The sequence below is a fragment of the Ailuropoda melanoleuca genome, chromosome X (genome assembly GCF_002007445.2).
Source record: "Ailuropoda melanoleuca isolate Jingjing chromosome X, ASM200744v2, whole genome shotgun sequence".
Taxonomy (NCBI): Eukaryota; Metazoa; Chordata; class Mammalia; order Carnivora; family Ursidae; genus Ailuropoda; species Ailuropoda melanoleuca.
In genome coordinates, this window is record NC_048238.1 from 63,847,438 (window position 1) to 63,869,375 (window position 21,938).

The 21,938-nt window shown below is 37.4% G+C and overlaps 1 protein-coding gene and 1 non-coding gene across 5 annotated transcripts in view; one reads left to right on the top strand and one right to left on the bottom strand.

Moving 5' to 3' along the window:
• Positions 1-21,938, top strand: part of DACH2 (dachshund family transcription factor 2) — a 798,780-nt gene that overhangs the window by 500,209 nt on the left and 276,633 nt on the right. The gene's annotated exons all lie outside the window — the stretch shown is intronic.
• LOC117797618 lies at positions 18,892-18,995 on the bottom strand. The gene has a single exon (XR_004622615.1). It is a non-coding gene; the product is annotated as a U6 spliceosomal RNA (small nuclear RNA).

Below are 21,938 nucleotides of genomic sequence, written 5' to 3' on the forward strand. Positions count from 1 at the left end.
TGAAACTAAAAAAAGGAACTTTTTTGTACTGTTATTTTAATAATCAAAAAGCAGCATGAAAAGAATAAAACTTCGGAGTTAGATGAAGCTTTGTTCAAAGCTCTGCCTTATTACTTATTCACTGTGTGACCTTGCCTCAGCTAATCAGTCTCTTCCACTCTCTCTTTCCTCATCTGTTTAACTGGCATAATAGTCCTTGCATTTTTGTAGAGTTGTTTTGAAGATTAAATGATATAATGTATATAACAGTTCTAAATGGTGTTGACCTATAGTTATGGGTATTCAATAATAGTTGGGTTGTTTTTTTTTTTCAATCTTATATTGGGTCTGTCCAATGCTGAACTATAAGAAAGCAAACTGTTCTAGTACATGGAAAATGTAAATTCAAAATAATGTAACTTAAAATTAAGATGGTCCTTTGTTACCTATAAAATTGTAGTCACTTCAATGATGATTTTCTTTGAAGAGTATTTCATAGGAAAACTTTATTTTTGAACTCCTTTTTGCATTACTTGAAAATATATCATGGATATAATATGATAGTGGTATTTATAAATGAAGAAAACCTGTTTATATCTACTATTGCAATATTAGCTAACAAAGAAGGAATCTGTTTTACTAAACTTTGCTAAATGTCAAAGTAATAAAGAGCTATTAAAGCCTCAAGAAGAAAGCCAATTCATTTTAGTTATGATATCCCCTAAAACCGAAGCATTATATAAAAGCTAAACAACACCAAATGGATTTGACTGAGATCAAAAGCCAAAACTATTTCTTTTCTTTTATCTTTAGTGTTACATTTCCTAGGAGTATGACCTTAGTCAAACATCTATTAAAGTTAGCTTTTGATCTCAATGCCCTTTTGGGGTAAAAAAAATAATCTTTAAATTATTCTTCAAAAGACAATCATTCTATTGTGTGTTAATGTTCCAATAGTGTGTGAGTAAATAGGATTCTCTCATATGTATGATAGAAGACCGGTTAAATGGGACAATTGTTTTTGTGTCAGAGACAAGAATCAAAAGAAAACATTTTTCTGAAGCTATTAATTGGGAAAAAAATCCCTCCAGGTCAGTGGAAACACGTTAACTGGTAAGTCTGCTGCTTTTTTGGGCACTTCGATGAAAATGCCTTGCAATTTGATAACAGGTAGCTGCTCATTTGTGATGTAATTTTCTTCTCACCAGTCATAGCTACTCCATGATTAATTAGGGAAAACACTTTTTCCTCCAGAGATACCTAAAAAATAAAAACTTTGTTTAAAAATGTCTTAAAACCACTAGGAAGGATTATACATTTTTCATTCTGCCTTTCATCTATTAAGTAAACTATGGAGAAATTTTCATGATATATTGAAGACCCAAGAGAAATAACAAACATAGTGTGTTTGATGTCAGTGTACGTATGTGCATGTGACTACTGTTTACCCATATGTATGATTGTATTTTAAGTATTCAAGATCTTAAATAACCTTTTCTAAACCTTTATTCTCTAGAATGGTAAGTTCATTAGACACACATTTATCAAGTATTTCCTTCTTGCAAGACATATTCTAGATACTGCTATGAGTACAAAACCTACAGCAGCCTTCACAGCTTTCATTTTAGTTGGGGAAGTGAGGCCTACTTGTAGGCATAATCATAATAAAAGGCAGAAAGTGATAAATATGTTCACATAAATATGTGTATGTAAAGTAATATAGGAAAATTCCAAGAAGAGAATTATGTCCAGTTGTGAGAATTAAAGAAGGCTTTTTGGATTAATGGTATTTAAATTTGTTTTAAAGGTTGGTTAGGCTGCAGTTAGCAAGACAGGGATAAAAAAAACATTCCAGGCAAAAGAGACAACCTGCAAAGGTGTGAAGATGAGGTAGTAGTGAGTTTGTCTGGGTGACAGAGTGTTTAGTCTGGTTAGAATAGTAGTTATATGATAAAAAAGAGTGGAAGCTCTGTCTATAAAGATGGGTGGGGCCAAAAGTGGGAGGTTATAAATATCAAAATAAGAATTCTGGACTCGATTCTATAGGCAATGGTGAACAACTAAATATTTTTGTGAGGATGAGGAATGTGAAAGTACTGCTGCTTATGAAAATATCACTAACACAGTATGGGATAGACTTGAAAGGAAAAGAAAGAGAGGCAGAAAGATCACTTAAGAAGTTCTGCAATTAGTCTAGCTGAGAAGGAATGTATACCTGTTAAAAATGGATTGTGGAATTTTTAGTTCATTTTAGAGTCAAGATTTCAATTTTAGATTCATAGTGTATGAATTTGAAGTAATACTATTTAAAATTTGCTTTAGAAAAATTAATGTTCTGTTTGAAGTTATTGGCAATGGAATTCAAACTAAAAAAATAAGATATACTTTATCTATATAATCTGATTATTTCATGTGAAACTTTCTGAATTTCCTATGTGCCCAAATCAATTGCAATGAGCCAGAGCAAATATCTTTTATTAAACTGTGTCAATCACACCTGACATACATGGCAATTATTTTAAAAAATAGCATATATAACTAAACTAAAATCCTGTGTTCCTTTAAAAAAGTAGAGAGTAATAACTGGCTAAGACAGAGTTTCATTTGACAGAGTTTAAGTGCTTCATTACTAAGATCATCAACAGGAGGAATGGTGATATAGACCACCTTGAAATTACACCTTTTGACTTAGGAAAGCCCATGATTTATGCCAATATATTTGTACAAATTACTACAGTTTTTACAGAAACACAGCCTTCCAAAAATATCAGAGACCTAGGATAATAAGGGAAAAATAACAAATCAATTGAAGTGTAAACAGAACATAGTTTAGTGAACTGGAAACTGGGGTGATATTTGTTCTCATTTTATTGTTTCTGGACATACTATCTTATTCCCAGGAACAATAGCCATGGAAATTGACAAAGCTACAAAAGGTGAAGTTCCTTGTCTCATCATCAAGATGGTGTAGCATTCCTAACATTGTGCATCCTCATCGACCTCCCAGCTGTGTACGTTTGTTTATCTCTAGCTATAAGCAATTTTGAAGTTATACATATTATTACTAAGATGTTTGGCATTCTGACTGAAATAAAAGGTTAGAAGAGAGATATATTTCTTTATGGCTTCTGTTTCATTTGATCCATTTGAGTTCGTATGCCCCTTTAGCAAGCTGAAGCTATTGGTTTCAAGTAGAAAAAATGGTTTTTATCTCTTTCTGAATTTATTGTTAATAGGACTGACACAATAGAGGAAACCAGAAAGAATGTTCCACCTTATAAATCATTCATTAGTCCTCAGCTCCATGCAGAATCCTTTTTTTTTTTAGATTATTTATTTATTTATTCAACAGAGATAGAGACAGCCAGCGAGAGAGGGAACACAAGCAGGGGGAGTGGGAGAGGAAGAAGCAGGCTCACAGCGGAGGAGCCTGATGTGGGGCTCGATCCCACAACGCCGGGATCATGCCCTGAGCCGAAGGCAGACGCCCAACCGCTGTGCCACCCAGGCGCCCCGTTGCAGAATCCTTTTTATTGTGTATGCATGTTGGCATGTGTCTATGTATCTCTCCTCTATTAATGATGTGGCCTAATTATTTAACTTAGAATTATTTTTCTATTACCCAAGCACTAACTCATATATAAGAGATAGCATTCTTTTAAAGCTTTTATTTATTTTTTCATTTATTTGAGAGAGAGAGAGAGGAAGCACAAGCAGGGGAGAGGGAGAAGTAGGCTCCCCACTGAGCAGGGAGACTGATGTGGGACTCGATCCCAGGACCCTGGGATCATGACCTGAGATGAAGGCAGCTGCTTACCCAGGCCCCCTTGAGATAATAGCATTTTTCAGCAGGGATAAACAAGAGTTGTAACTTCTTTGCACCCATCTATTCTACTGGGCAATAATGAAATACTGGATGCTTGTAGTTCAAACATCTTAGTGTCTTAACTGTGGATAAAACTCTCTACAGCAATTTTAGGAGAAAATAATGTTCATTAGATACTTTTTAGTGTTGGATGGCAATAGTACATAATTTTCTAAACCCTGCTCATCCTGGGAATGATATCACTGTAAGAGGAATGGCGGCTCTATTTAAAGTAAAACTGCTATGAAAAGATGCTCAACATCACTCATCATCAGGGAAATACAAATCAAAACTACAATAAGATATCACCTCACACTTGTCAAAATGGCTAAAATTAATGACACAGGAAACAACAGATGTTGGCAAGGATGCAGAAAAAGGGGAACCCTCTTGCACTGTTGGTGGGAGTGCAAACTGGTGTAGTCACTGTGAAAAAAATATATAGGTTTCTCAAAAAGTTAAAAATAGAACTACCCTACTATCCAGCAATTGCACTACTAGGTATCTACCCAAAGGATATAAAAATACTGATTTGAAGGGACATGTGCACCCTTGTGTTTATACTAGGATTGTCAACAATAACATAATTATGGAAAAAGCCCAAATGTCCATCAACCAATAATGGTATATAAATACATATAACATATAAATACTAATATATTACATATATAAATTTATATATGATATATTTATATAGATATATAATAGAATATTAGTCATAAAAAAGAATGAAATCCTGTCATTTGCATCCATGTGGGTGGGGTTAGAGTATATTATGATAAGCCAAATAAGTCAGTCAGAGAAAGACAAATACTACATGATTTCATTCATATGTGGAATTAAGAAAGAAGCAGATTTAGGGGCGCCTGGGTGGCACAGCGGTTAAGCGTCTGCCTTCAGCTCAGGGCGTGATCCCGGCGTTATGGGATCGAGCCCCACATCGGGCTCCTCCACTATGAGCCTGCTTCTTCCTCTCCCACTCCCTCTGCTTGTGTTCCCTCTCGCTCGCTATCTATCTCTGTCAAAAAAAAAAAAAAAATCTTTAAAAAAAAAAAAAAAAAGAAAGAAGCAGATTTAAAAAAAAGAAAAAAGAGAAAGAAACAGATGAACATGGGGGGAAAAAGAGAAGCAAACCATAAAATAGACTCTTAACTTAGAGAACAAACTGAGGGTTGCTGGAAGGGAAGTGGGTGGGGGGTTGGGTTAAGTCGGTGGTGGGTATTAAGGAGGGCACTTTATGTGATGAGCGTTGGGTTTATGTAATTGGTGAATTACTTAATTCTATTCCTGAAACTAATATTACACTATATGTTAACTAACTGGAATTTAAATAAAAACTTGAAACAAAAAAATAAAATAAAATATAAAATAACCTTGTGAAAATTGTACCCTCCATTAAGGTTCTTTAAGAGGATTATTTCAATTGCTACACAATATTTCATCATATGAATGTATTGTAATTTTGTATTATTTGATTTATTTCCCATTTTTTATTGTATATGACAGTAATAAAAATTTTTCTACATAAATAAATAATAAATAAATAAAGTAAAACTGTATATGATGTAAAAGAATTCTTACCCATGCCACTCTGACAGCCAGGTTTTTCTGGTCCTAGAAATTTAGGTAGTATAGTTTTGTTTTTTTTTTGTTGTTGTTGTTGTTGTTGTTGTTTTTTAAATTTTATTTTATTATATTGTGTTAATCACCATACAGTACATCCCCAGATTCCGATGTAAAGTTTGATGCTTCATTAGTTGCGTATAACACCCAGTGCACCATGCAATACGTGCCCTCCTTACTACCCATCACCAGTCTATCCCATTCCCCCACCCCCTCCCCTCTGAAGTCTTCAGTTTGTCTCTCACAGTCCATAGTCTCTCATGTTTCATTCCCCCTTCTGATTACCCCCCTTTTCTTTATCCCTTTCTTCCCCTACCGATCATCCTAGTTCTTATGTTCCATAGATGAGAGAAATCATATGATAATTGTCTTTCTCTGCTTGACTTATTTCACTTAGCATTATCTCCTCCAGTGCCGTCCATGTTGCAGCAAATGTTGAGAATTCGTTCTTTCTGATAGCTGAGTAATATTCCATTGTATATATGGACCACAGCTTCTTAATCCAGTCATCTGTTGAAGGGCATCTCGGCTCCTTCCATGATTTGGCTATTGTGGACAATGCAGCTATGAACATTGGGGTGCATATGGCCCTTCTCTTTACTACGTCTGTATCTTTGGGGTAAACACCCAGTAGTGCAATGGCTGGGTCATAGGGTAGTTCAATTTTTAACTTTTTAAGGGACCTCCACACTGTTTTCCAGAGTGGCTGTACCAACTTGCATTCCCACCAACAATGTAGGAGGGATCCCCTTTCTCCACATCCTCTCCAACAATTGTTGTTTCTTGCCTTGTCTATCTTTGCCATTCTAACTGGCGTAAGGTGGTATCTCAGTGTGGTTTTGATTTGAATTTCCCTGATGGCTAATGATTTTGAACATTTTTTCATGTGTCTGTTAGCCATTTGTATGTCTTCATTGGAAAAGTGTCTGTTCATATCTTCTGCCCATTTTATGATTTGTTTATTTGTTTCTCGTGTATTGAGTTTGAGAAGTTCTTTGTAGATCTTGGATACCAGTCCTTTATCTGTGGTGTCCTTTGCAAATATATTCTCCCATTCCGTGGGCTGTCTCTTAGTTTTTTTGACTGTTTCCTTGGCTGTGCAGAAGCTCTTTATCCTGATAAAGTCCCATAAGTTCATTTTATCTTTTATTTCTCTTGCCTTTGGAGATGTGTCGTGAAAAAGGTTGCTCTGGCCGATGTCATAGAAGTTGTTGCCTATGTTCTCCTCTAGAATTTTGATGGATTCCTGTCTCACATTGAGGTCTTTCATCCATTTGGAGTTTATTTTTGTGTATGGTGTGAGAGAGTGGTCAAGTTTCATTCTTTTGCATGTAGCTGTCCAATTTTCCCAGCACCATTTATTGAAGAGACTGTCTTTTTTCCACCGGATGTTTTTTCCTGCTTTATCAAAGATTAGTTGCCCAAAGAGCCGAGGGTCCATTTCTGGGTTCTCTATTCTGTTCCATTGGTCGATGTGTCTGTTTTTGTGCCAGTACCATGCTGTCTTTGTGATCACAGCTTTGTAGTACAGCTCGAAATCCGGCATTGTGATGCCCCCAGCTTTGTTTTTCCTTTTCAACAGTTCCTTGGAGATTCGGGGCCTTTTCTGGTTCCATACAAATTTAAGGACTATTTGTTCCAGTTCTTTGAAAAATGTCCTCGGTATTTTGATCGGGATAGCATTGAAAGTGTAGATTGCTCTGGGTAGTATGGACATTTTAACTATGTTAATTCTTCCAATCCATGAGCATGGAATATTTTTCCATCTTTTTATGTCTTCCTCAATATCTTTCAAAAGTGATCTATAGTTTCTAGCATATAGGTCCTTTACGTCTCTGGTTAAGTTAATTCCAAGGTAACGTATGGTTTTTGGTGTTATTGTAAATGGGATGGATTCCCTAATTTCTCTTTCTTCAGTCTCGTTATTCGTGTATAGAAATGCAACTGATTTCTGGGCATTGATTTTGTATCCTGCCACCTTACTGAATTGTTCTATAACTTCTAATAGTTTGGGAGTGGATTCCTTTGGGTTTTCCATATAGAGTATCATGTCATCTGCAAAGAGAGACAGTTTGACTTCTTCTTTGCCGATTTGGATACCTTTGATCCCTTTTTGTCTTCTGATTGCTGTTGCAAGGACTTCTAGTACTATGTTGAATAATAGTGGCGAGAGTGGGCATCCTTGTCGTGTTCCTGATCTTAAGGGAAAGGCTTCCAGCTTTTCCCCATTGAGAATAATGCTTGCAGTAGGCTTTTCATAGATGGCTTTTATGAGATTGAGAAATGTACCCTCTATTCCTACACTCTGAAGGGTTTTAATCAGGAAAGGATGCTGTATTTTGTCAAATGCTTTTTCTGCATCAATTGAGAGGATCATATGGTTCTTGAGTCTTTTCTTGTTGATATGATGTATCACATTGATTGATTTGCGAGTGTTGAACCATGCTTGCATCCCAGGTATGAATCCCACTTGGTCATGATGGATAATCCTTTTAATGTACTGTTGGATTCTATTAGCAAGGATCTTGTTGAGGATTTTGGCATCCATATTCATTAGAGAAATCGGTCTGTAATTCTCCTTTTTGAGGGGGTCTTTGCCTGGTTTGGGGATCAAGGTAATATTAGCCTCATAGAATGAGTTTGGTAGCTTTCCTTCTGTTTCTATTTTTTGAAATAGCTTTAGGAGAATAGGTATTATTTCTTCTTTGAATGTTTGGTAGAATTCCCCAGGAAAACCGTCTGGGCCTGGAGTTTTATTATTTGGAAGGTTGTTTATCACTGACTCAATTTCTTCATAGTTAATTGGCCTATTTAAGAAATCTATTTCTTCCTGTTTCAGTCTTGGTAGTTTATAGGTTTCCAGGAAGGCCTCCATCTCTTCCAGATTGTTTAGTTTTTTGGCATATAGCTGTTGATAAAAGTTTCTAATAATCCTTGCAATTTCAATGGTGCTGGTCGTGACCTCTCCCTTTTCAGTCATAATTTTAATAATCTCAGTCCTTTCTCTTTGTTTTTGGACAAGTTTTGCCAGTGGTCTATCAATTTTATGGATTCTCTCAAAGAACCAGCTTCTAGTCCTGTTGATCTGCTCTACTGTGGTTCTGGTCTCTAATTCATTGATTTCTGCTCTAATCTTGGTCAACTCCTTCCTTGTCAGTGGGTTAGGCCTGTCCCTCTGTTGCTGTTCCAGTTTCTTGAGGTGAGAATATAGAAACTGCATTTTAGATTTTTCTATTCTTTTGAGTGAGGCTTGGATGGCTATGTATTTCCCCCTTAGGACTGCCTTTGCAGTATCCCATAGGTTTTGGACCGTTGTGTATTCATTCTCGTTGGTCTCCATAAATTGTTTAATTTGTTTTTTGATTTCCTGGTTTATCGAGTCATTCTTGAGCAGGATGGTTCTTAGCCTCCAAGTGTTTGAGTTTCTTCCAGGTTTTTCCTTGTGGTTGAGTTCCAATTTCAGAGCGTTGTGGTCTGAGAATATGCAGGGGATAATTTCAATCTTTTGGTATTGGCTGAGACCTGTTTTGTGTCCCAGAGCATGATCTATTCTTGAGAATGTTCCATGGGCATTTGAATAGAATGAGTATTCTTTGGTTCTGGGGTGTAGTGTTCTATATATATCTATGAGGTCCAACTCGTCGAGTATGGCATTCAAAGCCTTTGATTCTTTGCTTAGTTTTTGCCAGGGTGTTCTGTCTATTTCTGATAGTGGGGTGTTGAGGTCCCCTACTATTACTGTGTTCTTATCTATATGTCTCTTTATTTTGGTTAAGAGTTGGCTTGTGTATCTTGCTGCTCCCCTGTTGGGGGCATATATATTAATAATTGTCATATCCACTTGTTGAATACTTCCTTTAAGAATAATATAGTGCCCTTCTGTATCTCTCTCTATGGCCTCTAGTTTAAAATCCAGTCTATCTGATATGAGAATTGCTACTCCAGCTTTCTTTTGAGGTCCATTTGCGTGGAAGATGGTACTCCATCCCCTTACTCTAAGTCTGAATGCATCTTTGGGTTCAAAATGAGTCTCTTGTAGACAGCAAATGGATGGGTCATGTCTTTTTATCCAATCTGCAACCCTGTGGCGTTTTATGGGAGAGTTTAAGCCATTTAGATTGATAGAGATTATTGACAGATATGATTTTAATGATGCCATTTCTCTTTAAAGTCTTTGTATCGGTTGTGACTTGCTGCTCTGTATCACTCTTGGGGCCTTTTTACCTTTATAGAGCCCCCCTTAATATCTCCTGTAGGGCTGGTTTCGTGGTTACGAAATTGGTTAATGATTGGCGATTTTGGAACGTCTTTATTTCTCCATCAATTCTGAATGACAGCTTTGCTGGATAAAGGATCCTTGGCTGCATGTTTTTCTCTGAAAGAGCTTTAAAAATGCCCCCCCAAGCCTTTCTCTCATTCCAGGTCTCTGTAGACAGGTCTGACGTAATCCTGATACCTTTGCCTTGGTACGTGAGAAATTTCTTTGCCCTGGCCGCTTTCAATACTGTATCCTTGGATCTAATATTTGCGAATTGCACTATGACATGCCGTGGCGTAGGTTTGTCCTGGTTGAGCTTGGATGGGGTCCTCTCTGCCTCTTGGACACGAATGCTTGTTTCCCTTGCTAGATTAGGGAAGTTTTCAGCTACAATTTGTTCAAATATCTCTTCTAGACCTCTGTTTTTCTCCACCCCTTCAGGGATGCCGATGATTCTGACATTGGATCGTTTCATAGAGTCAGTAATCTCCCGTAATCTACATTCGTGGGCGTGGATTTTTTTAAGACCAGCTTCTATTTTCGTTTTTTCTTCTACTAACCCATCCTCCAATTCGCTAACGCGTTCCTCTGCCTCGGTGACCCTGGCCGTCAGAGCCTCTAGTTTTGACTGTATTTGGCCCACTGAGTTTTTAATTTCTGTCAGATTCGCTCTCATTTCTGCCCTTAGGGATTCTATATTCTCAGCAACGCTTTCTCTGATGCTTTTTTCAAGTTTACTCATCATCTTGACCATTGTTGCTCTGAATTCCATTTCTGATAATTGGGATACATCCATATGTATTAATTCTGTGGCCGAGGCCAATTCTGTGGCAGAGGCCACAGACTCATTATCTTTTCTTTGCTGGGGGGGACTTCTCCTTCTCGTCATTCTGATGAAGAGAGATTGCAGGGTTGTCCAGAGCCCAAGTGTTGACTGGGACCCAGGCCGTGCGCCCTTGTTTTATAGAGATCTTAGGGATGTGGGCTTCTTCCTTAAAGAGTTTATTTATTTATTTGAGAGAGAGAGAGACAGTCAGCAAGAAAGGGAACCCAAGCAGAGGAGTGGGAGAGGAAGAAGCAGGTTCCCGGTGGAGAAGCCCGATGAAGGACTCCTTACGGAGCGTTGTGATCACACCCTAATCCGAAGACAGGTGCTTGGTGACTGCGCCACTCAGGCGCTCCGGGTTGTGGGCTTCTTGATTTTTCAGCCTGCCTTCTGGGGGAGGGGCCTGCCTGCCGGTACTCAGAAAACCCTGTTTGGGTAGAGTCTCTGTGTCCCTTGCGAGGGGGGATGGGGATGGGCACCCTGTGAGCCGGTATTTCCGGGCTTTTGTTCTCTGGCGGCTTTCCCTGGCGGTTTGCTATGCCTCTTCTGAGAGAGCAGCAGCGGCTGAAATTCAGCCTCTGTCTCAGAACAGAGGGATCGCGGATCGTTCTCCACTGATGTTCTGGCCACTTTAACTCTGTTTCTGTTGGTGCTGCTCAACCCTGCAGCATCCCGGGCTGTGCGCCCCACACCCGGCGTCCCAGCCCTCACTTCCAGGGCCGGCACGTCTCTGTCCTTTGTGTTTCCAACCCCGCCAGCCGCCAGCCGCCCCGCGCGGGCTCCCGGAGCTCCCCGTCTCAGTCTGGTGTCTCACGGGTGCTGACCGCGAGTCCGCCTGCTCCCCCGTGCAGGTGGCCCTCCAGCCGCCAGCCGCCCCGCGGACGCTCCCGGAGCTCCCGGTCTCAGCCTCGATCCAGTGAGCACACCGGAGCTCCGGAGCTCCGTGAGATGCTTGGTGGTGCACGCTCCCGGCTCACGGACTCAGTCTGCCGTTTCCAGAGTGCGGGTCCGCGGTCCGCCCGCTCCCCGGTGCAGGTGGCCCGCCAGCCGCCCTGCGCGCGCGCTCCTGGAGCTCGCGTTCTAAGTCTGTTGTCTCGCGGGTGCCGTCCGCGAGTCCGCCTGCTCCCCCGTGCAGGTGGCCCGCCAACCGCCAGCCGTCCCGCGTGCGCTCCCGGAGCTCCCTTCTCAGCCTGCTGTCTCAAGCGTGCGGGTCCGCGGTCTGTCCGCTCCCCCTTGCAGGTGGCTACCGCTTCCCGGCGCCCTGACACGGCGGCTCCCTCCCCCTTCTGTTTAGCTTCCGATATCTGTGCGCGGTTTCACGGCTCCCCACTTCGTACCTCGATACTCAGCGCTGGAGATGTTCATTTGTAGAGATCCAGATGTATCTTCCTGCGTCTCAGGCCTGATTCCGTGGATATTCCTGCTGTTCTGGTACCTATCCAGCTCAACTCAGGGGACCGGCTGAAAAAGGTGTCCCCTACTCCTCCGCCATCTTAACCAAGATAGTATAGTTTTAATATGGAAATAACAATACCCGAAAACTTTTATTATATTCAGTTATTAGAAATGCAATAGACTGGTGAGTTTCATAAGTGACAGAAGTCTTGAGTTATTACACTGCATTTTATGAGGCAAAGTAATATAAGCTTTAAAGAATAATCTTGCCAGATACTGTGTGTCCATTGAAGATCCAAGAATAAAAGCCAGTTTCTCATCATATCACTTTATTCTCCCTTGTAACTCATATAACAAATGTTCATGTTTTGGGTTTTGTCAGTTAACTTCAAGTAATTGTGGATTCAGATAGCTAATAGATATATAGCTATCAATATTTATGTCTCAAAGTATGCAGCAACACACACATATAATTACATATGATTATCATTATAGTGGGAATGATTTAGACTTTCTCTTTTATCTCTTTTTCTTTGGAGGGTTAGAATTAATCTGTTATATTTAAAAGAATTAGCTTCACATTTCCTTAAATATTATACAAAGGAAAGCCCCTGAGACATGACCATAAATTTATTCATGCATTTATATCAACACACATATGGTTAGTTTCATGTGTTCTTTAAATTGAGAATAAGATAAGTTCAGTCACAAAATTGTTCTATAATTACATTCAATATAACATATTGCTTTGCTTTCTAGAACAGATACTTAACATATAGTGCTTCAGTAGGCATAAGCATAAGCTGATCATAAAGAATGGCACCAACAGACAGTGAATGAGTAAAATAAAGGCAGAGCTATTGCCACTTTCAGTGTTTGTCAACCATCTCTGTCTTTGCCAACTACTTACATTTGTTATTACATCTTGGCAGGAAGGTCAGGCAGAACGTGCTTTTGGAGAGATTGCAAAATATACCTATTACTAGAGAATTGCACAATTGCTAGTGTTGGGCAAGTAGCCCTTTTTCTTCCTCCTGTTGGTGTCCCTTCACAACTTCAGTTGATTATTCTTCAGTCATTCACTGGACACCACCATGAACCCGATAGAGTGTCAGGCACCAAGAAATGCAAAGGGTAAGAATAATAGTTTCTTCCAGTAAGGAACTTGCAGCCTAGGTAAGGGAGACAGGATTTACATGTAAAATTAATAAATGACAAGTCATAAACTATCTTGGAAGTAAAGTATTCCATGTAGACTCATTGAAAGTTAACATTGGTTTGAACCTCATTTTTAAAAATTTTATTTTATTTAAATTCTATTAATTAACATATGGTGTATCATTAGTTTCAGTAGTAGAGTTCAGTTTTGTCAGTTGCATATAACACCCAGTGCCCATTACATCATGTGCCCTCCTTAATGCCCATCGGGCAGTTACACCATCACCCCACCCACTTCCCCTCCAGCAACCCTCAGTTTGTTTCCTATGGTTAAGAGTCTCTTATGATTTGTCTCCCTCTGTGATTTCATCTTATTTTATTTTTCCCTCCCTTCCCCTATGATCCTCTGCACTGTTTCTTATATTCCACATATGAGTGAAATCATATGGTAATTCTCTTTCTCTGACTGACTTATTTCACTTAGCCTGATACCCTCTATTTCCATCCATGTCATTGCAAATGGTAAGATTTATTTTTGATGGCTGAGTAATATTCCATTGTGTGTGTATATGTGTATATATATATATATATATATATATATATATATGATATCTCACATCTTCTTTATCCATTCATCTGTCCATGGATATCTGGGCTCTTTCCAGTTTAGCTAATGTGGACATTGCTGCTACAAATGTTGGGGTGCAGGTATCACTCGGGATCATTACATTTGTATTCTGGAGTGTTCAGTAGAGCAATTGCTGTGTTGTAGGGTAGCTCTATTTTTAACTTCTTGAGAAACCTCTATACTGTTTTCCAGAGTGGCTGTACCAGCTTGCAGTCCCACCAACAGTGTAAGAGGGTTCCCCTTTCTCCACATCCTCTCCAATATTTGTTGTTTTCTGCCTTGTTAATTTTGCCATTCTAACATGTAAGGTGGTATCTCAATGTAGTTTTGATTTGTATTTCCCTGATGCCAAGTGACGTGGAGTATTTTTTCATGTGTCTGTTGGCCATTTGTATGTCTTCTTAGGAGAAATGTCTGTTCATGTCTTTTACCCATTTCTTGAATGGATTTTTTGTTTGTTTTTTTGGGTGTTGAGTCTGAGAACTTCTTTATAGATTTTGGATACTAGCCCTTTATCTGATAAGACACTTCTCCCATTCGTTTGGTTTGGTTGACTGTTTGCTGTGCAAAAGCTTTTTATTTTGCCTTTGTTTCTGTTGCCTTTGGAGAAGTGTCAAGCAAGAAGTTGCTGTGGTCAAGGTTAAATAGGTTGCTGCCTGCATTCTCCTCTAGGATTTTGATGGAGTCCTGCCTCACATTTAGGTGTTTCATCCATTTTGAGTTTATCATTGTGTATGGTGTAAAAGAATGGTCCAGTTTCATTCTTCTACATGTGGCGGTCCAATTTTCCCACCACCATTTGTTGAAGAGACTGTCTTTTTTCCATTGGATATTCTTCCCCGCTTTGTTGAAGATTAGTTGACCATAGAGTTGAGGATCCATTTCTGGGTTTTCTATTCTGTTCCATTTTTCTATGTGTCTGTTTCTGTGCCAGTACTATACTGTCTTGATGATTACAGCATTGTAATCTAGCTTGAAGTACAAAATTGTGATGTCACCAGCTTTGGTTTTCTTTTTCAACATTCCTTTGTGGCTATTTGGGTTCTTTTCTGGTTCCATATAAATTTTAGGATTATTTATACCAGCTCTGTAAAAAACATCAATGGTATTTTGTTAGGGATTATATTGAATGTGTAGATTGTTCTGGGTAATATAGACATTTTAACAATATTTGTTCTTCAAATCCATGAGCATGGAATGTGTTTTCATTTATGTCTTCCTCAATTTCTTTCATAAGTGTTCTATAGTTTCCAGAGTACAGATCCTTTACCTGCTTGGTTAGGTTTATTCCTAGGTATTTTATGGTTTTGGGTGCAATTGTAAAGGGATCAATTCCTTAATTTCTCTTTCTTCCTTCTCATTGTTAGTGTATAGAAATGTAACTGATTTATATGCATTGATTTTATATCCTGAAACTTTGCTAAATTCCTGTATGAGATCTAGCAATTTCGGGGTGGAGTCTTTTAGTTTTCCACATAGAGTATCATGACATCTGCAAAGAATAAGAGTTTGACTTCTTCTTTGCCAACTTGGATGCCTTTTATTTCTTTTTGTTGTCCGATTGATGAGGCTAGGACTTCCAATACTAGCTGACCAACAGTGGTGAGAGTAGATATCCCTGTCATGTTCCTGACCTTAAGGGAAAAGTTCTGTTTTTCCCTATTGAGAATGACATTCACTGTGGGCTCTTCTTTGGTGGTTTTTATGGTATTCAGGTATCTTCTTTCTATCCCTACACTGCTGAGAACTATAATCAAGAAAGGATGCTGTATTTTGTCAAATGCTTTTTCTGCATCTATTAAGAAGATCTTATGGTTTTTGCCCTTTCTTTTATTAATGTGATGTATCACATTGATTGATTTGTGGATGTTGAACCACCATTACAGCCCAAGAATAAATCCCACTTGGTCATGGTGAATAATCCTTTTAATGCACAGTTGGAGCCTATTGGCTAGTGTCTTGGTGAGAATTTTGATATCCATGTTCATCAGTCATATTGGTCTGTAATTCTCATTTTTGATGGGGTCTTTGTCTGGCTTTGGTATCAAGGTAGTGTTAGCTTCATAGAATGAGTCTGGAAATTTTCCTTCCATTAGTAATTTTTGAAACACCTTCAGAAGAATAGGTATTTATTCTTTAAATGTTTGATAGAATTCCTTGAATGCCATTTTTTAAAGACAATATTTTTAGAGCAGATTTAGCTTTACAATAAAATTGAGATAAAAGGGCATAGATTTCCTTTATATCTCATACTTAGACATATGCAGAGCCTCTTCTATTATCAATATCACTTAACAGAATGGTACATTTATTACCAAGGATGAACTTACATTGACACATCTTTATCATCCAAAGTCCATAGTTTACCTTTGGGTTCATTATTGGTTTTGTACATTTTATGAGTTTGGCAAATACATAATGATATATATTCATCATTATAATATATACAGAGTGTTTTTTCACTGCCTCCAAAATGCTGTGCTCTGCCTGTTTATCTCCCGCCACACACTCATCCCTGGCAACCATTGATCACTTTATTTTTTCCATTGCTTTATCATTTCCAAAATGTCATTTAGTTGGAATCATACTATATGTAGCCTTCTCATATTGGCTTCTTTCACTTTGTAATATGCATTTAAGATTTCTTCATGTCTTTTCATCGCATGCTGGCTCATTTCTTTTTAATGCTTAATAATATTCTATTGTTTACATGTACCATATTTTATTTATCCATTCACCTACCAAAGGACATCTTGGTTGCTTCCTTAAAACTCATTTTAAAGACAAGAAAATTGATTCTGAAGGTAAAGTGACTCAGATAAGTTTATAACTAGCTACAGATAAACCCAGTTTTAATAGCTAGCTTTTCTGATCTCATACAGTATTCTTTACATCATTATTTGGGATAGACAAACACTATCCTTGCAATTACCTCAGGTCCTTCTTGGTGTTATAATTTACACTTTTGATTATAATAAATATGCTAATCATCTTAAAAATGCAGATTTTTTAACAGCCAACATTTCTAGATGTTTTGCTGGATTTTTCAGTCTTGATTTAAGTCATATATATTTGTTTAGAATGCAAAATTTCATAATGTTAAAACATCACAGGATCATTGTAGTAGCTTTCTGTGGCAACATAGCATAGCAGTATTTGATAACTACTATCCAGAAGAGTGGAGAATTGATTGCACAGGTCATTCTCTGGCATTTATATGGCATATCCAAGGGAAGACCAGCTACTTAAAAGTCACAAATGGCAGTGAACTTCAGGAAGTCAATTACCTTTTAGAAAGGTGATTCGTTATTGAAGTTTAATATTCTTCTTTTTTTTTTTTAAGGAAGCCATTAAAGCAAGACCTCTTTTTTTTAAAAGATTTTATTTATTTATTTATTTGACAGAGAAAGAGACAGCCAGCGAGAGAGGGAACACAAGCAGGGGGAGTCGGAGAGGAAGAAGCAGGCTCTCAGCGTATCATGGAGCCTGAAGTGGGGCTCGATCCCAGGACCCTGGGATCACGCCCTGAGCCGAAGGCAGATGCTTAATGACTGAGCCACCCAGGCACCCCCTGAAGTTTAATATTCTTCTAATGGCAGTTTGATACCTTTGAACAAACACAAAATTCATTTGAATTTTCATTAGCTGCTACACAGAAGTTAACACTAAAGATTAAATTTTGGCCAAAATAGATGTTTAATTTGAGGCTAATTTCCAATTTATTCTATTTCTAAAGAAAAATGAATTCTTAAGATGTTTTCCTCCTGAATTTTTCTTCTAAAGAAAAATGTATTCATTTGCTCTAATTTTGAAGTGTGTTACTGGTTTTCCACACAGGCAGAAACAGCTTTCCAAAAAGCAACAAGGATACGAGTCTTACAGTTGCACCGAGCCAAACAAACTATGTAGAGAGAGTGAAATTCCATAAAAATAACCACTTTTAAAAATTAATATCCTGAGTTAAAATGCTTAAAGTATATCTTCCTACACATCTTCTGATTTCCTCAAATACATATTTCAAAATAAATTTTGTGAATTGAATTTCCTTACCAATCTGGAAATTATCTTAAGGTAAACTTGATTTTTGTTATATATTTGAACTTGGCCAGGTTTTTCTATCAATGCTGTTAATGTTAGTTTACTCTATTTCTCTCATTTCTATTTTTTGTTATTAACTGCTGCAGAGCCAAACCAAATCATCCAAACTTACGCTGCACTTCTATCAATTACTGTTATTGTTGATTTACAAATCAAAAGTGAATTGATCTAATGTACAAGAATTCTTTCCAACTTTCTTCTGTGAATGTGACTCTTTTCTGTGACTTTCTATAAATTAAACTTACAGTGCGGATGTTGTGTATCTTATTGCATATACTCTTGTTGACTACATTGTTATAGTCAAATGCATTTCAAAATGTAAGGGGCCGAGTCAGAGAGATGAACTGCAGGGGAATTCAAGAGAGGAGGCATCACCACACTGAAAAATTGCACAACCCGGAATGCTGGGCCTCCACTGGCCTCCACTCCGTTCTCCCCACCAGCATACATCTGATCCCACCCCTCCCCTTCTGGAAGCCCATCCATGCTTTCCCTCTGAGCTCAGGGCCATGCTGTCCCAGTCCACAGCCTGGCCCACAGGCCATGCTGCCCCTCCAGTGAGCTCTTCCTGCCTGGGGGCCTTCACAGGTCAGGCCCCCTGGGTCACTCCTCTTTCCTCTCCCTCCCTCTGTCTCAGAGGCCCTCCTAAATCAATGTGTGTTTTCCATCATGTTCTCAGGCAGCATCCCCTTTCTTCCCTTTCATCACTGTGGTGACAATTTAAATTATATACTTCATTCGTGTGGTTAAAACAACAACAACAACACAGAAAAACACCCCAAAATGTAAATTACCTTTGCTTAACATGTTTCAACTGAAACTTAAATACTTTCTTTAAGCAACTGTGGAAGGAAAATAGTCACAAATTTGGCAGTATACTAGAAACTAACAATCTGTTCTTTTTTATAAGTTTGGTATCAGTTTTTGAATGTAGGAGATCACTGACTTGAACAAATATGTTCTCTTTTGTGGTAACAAAATGTACACAGCATAAAATTTACCATTTTAAGTAGTATATAGTTAATTAGTATTAAGTAAATTCACATCATTGTGCAATCACCAAAAATATGGAATGCTTCACAAATTTGCATTTTTATCCTTATTCAGGGGCCATGGTAATTTTCTCTATATTGTTCTAATTTTAGCATATGTGCTAATGAAGCAAAAAACATATATGTATACACACACACACACATATATATATATATATATATATATATATATATATATATATATATTTGGTATTTTTTCAAAATTTCTAATTCCAGTATAACTAACATACACTGTTACATTAATTTCAGGTGTACAATATAATGACTCAACCATTCTATGCATTACTCAGTCCTCATCATAAGAGTACTCTTAATCACTTCACCTATTTCACTCATCCCCCCACCTCCCCCTGACAACTACCAGTTTGTTCTCTATATTTAACAGTCTGAAGTTTTTGTTTCTTTCTTCATTCATTTATTTTGTTTCTTAAATTACACATATGAATTAAATCATATGATATTTTTCTTTCTCTGACTTACTTCACTTAGCGTTGTGCCCTCTAGATCCATCCATGTTGTTGCAAATGGCAATATTTCATTTTTTATGACTTATTAGTATTTCATTATATAAATATACACCATTTTTTGATTCATTCATATATGGATGGACACTTGGGTTGCTTCCATATCTTGGCTATTGTAAATAATGCTACAATAAACATAGGGCTGCAGATATCTTTTCAAGTTATTGTTTACATATTCTTTGGGTAAATACCCAGTAGTGGAATCACTGGCTCACATGTTAATTCTATTTTTAGTGTTTTGAGGAATGTCTATACTGTTTTCCACTATGGCTGCATTATCTTGCATTCTTACCAACAGTGCATGAGTGTTCCTTTTTCTCTGCATGCTTGAAAACACTTGTTATTTCTATTAATTAATTAATTAATTAATTTAAGTTTTTGTTTAAATTCCATTTAGTTAGCATACAGTATAATATTAGTTTCAGGTGTACAATATAGTGATTCAACACTTCCATACAACACCTGCTGTTATTTCTTCTCTTTTTGATTTTAGCCATTCTGACAAGTATGATGTAATATTGTGGTTTCGATCTGTGTTTCCCTGATGATGAGTAATGTCAAACATCTTTTCATGTGTCTGCTGGCCATCTATATGTCTTCATGAAAACTGTCTACTCATGTATAATTTCCAATTTTTAATTGGGTTGTTTGGGGTTTTTTGGTGTTCAGTGTTATAAGTTCATTATATAGTTTGGATCTTAACCTCTTATTGGATATGTCATTTGCAAATATCTTCTCCCAATTGGTGGGTTGTCTTATTGTTTATTGATTGTTTCCTTTGCTGTGCAAAACTTTTTTGTTTTTAGTATATCCCAATAGCTTATTTTTTTCTTTCATTGGCCAAAGGAGACATAGGTAGGGAAAATGTGTCTATGACTGATATCAAAGAGATTACGGCTGAAGTTTTCTACTAAAAATTTCATGGTTGTAAATTGTAGTGCTGCTATACATCCATTGTAAACGTCCCAAGAATTAGAAATAAAATAACAAGGAACTCTATACTAAACATAAAAAAAAGAATTTCATGGTTTTGGATCTCACATTTATATATTTAATCAATTTTTAATTGATTTTTGTATATGATATAAGAAAGTGGTCCAGTTTCATTCTTTTGCATGTAGCTGTCCAGTTTTCCCAACACAATTTATAGAAGAGACTTTTTTCATTGCATTTTCTTATTTCTTTTTTCATAGATTAATTGACAGTATAAGCATGAGTGTATTTCTTGGGTCTCTATTCTGTTCCAATGATCTATGTGTATATTTTTGTGCCAGGACCATACTATTTGATGACAACAGCTTTGTAGCATATCTTAAAATCTAGAATTGTGATACTTCCAGTTTCTGTTTTCTTTTTCAAGATTGCTCTGGCTATTTGGGGACTTTTGTGGTTTCATATAAATTTTAGGATTGTTTGTTCTTGTTCTGTCAAAAATGTTGGATTTTGATAAAGAATGCATTAAATCTTGGATTGCTTTAGATAGTAGGGATATTTTAATAGTCTTGGTTTTCCCAATCCATGAACCTGGAATTTCTTTCATTTCTTTGTGTCATTTTCAATTTCTTTCAACAAATTTTTGTATTTTTCAGGTTACAGGTCTTTCACTGCCTTGGGTAAGTTAATTCCTAGGTATTATATTCTTTTTGGTGCAATTGTAAATATAATTGTTTTCTTACTTTCTCTTTCTGCTGCTTCATTATTATTGTAAGAAATGAAACAGATTTCTGTACATTGATTTTATATCTGGTGACTTAACTGAATTCATTTATCACTTCTAGTGGTATTTTGGTGGAGGCTTTTGGGTTTACAACATACAGTAAGTATCATGTTATCTACAGATAGTGACAGTACAGTTTTTCCTTACTAAGTTGAATGCTTTTTATTTCTTTTTCTTGTCTAATTGTCGTGGCTAAGAATTCCAGTAAATGTTGAACAATAGTGGTGAGAGTGGACATTTTTGTCTTTTTCTTTATCTTAAGGGAAAAGCTCTTAGTTTTTCGCAATTGAGTATGATGTTAGCTATGTGTTTTTTATATATGACCTTTATTATATTGAAGTATGTTCCCTCTAAGCCTACTTTGGTGAGGGATTTTATCATGAATGGATATTGTACTTCATCAAATTCTTTTTCTGCATCAATTAAAAATGATCATTGGTGAGCTAAGATGAAGACAGAGTAGGAGGACCCTAGGTTCATTTCATCCTTGGAACACAACTAGATAACTATCAATTCATTCTAAATATCTCTGAAATCAACCTGAAGACTGACGGAACAAACTCCACAGCAAAAGGGAGTGAAGAAGCCACATCAAAGAAGTTAGGAAGTGTGGTAATGTGGTTTAGGGGAGAAACAGGTCACAGGTGCTGCAGTGTGGCAGAGGCCATGGATGCAGAGAAGGGTGAGAAACAGAGGAGCACATAGGGAAACACAAAAGGAGAATATTTCCTCAAAGCCATTGGCTGGAGAAATGAGAAGGACTGATTTTTGTGAGTTCTTGCAACCACAACAGAACAGCTGGCTTGGCTGGGATA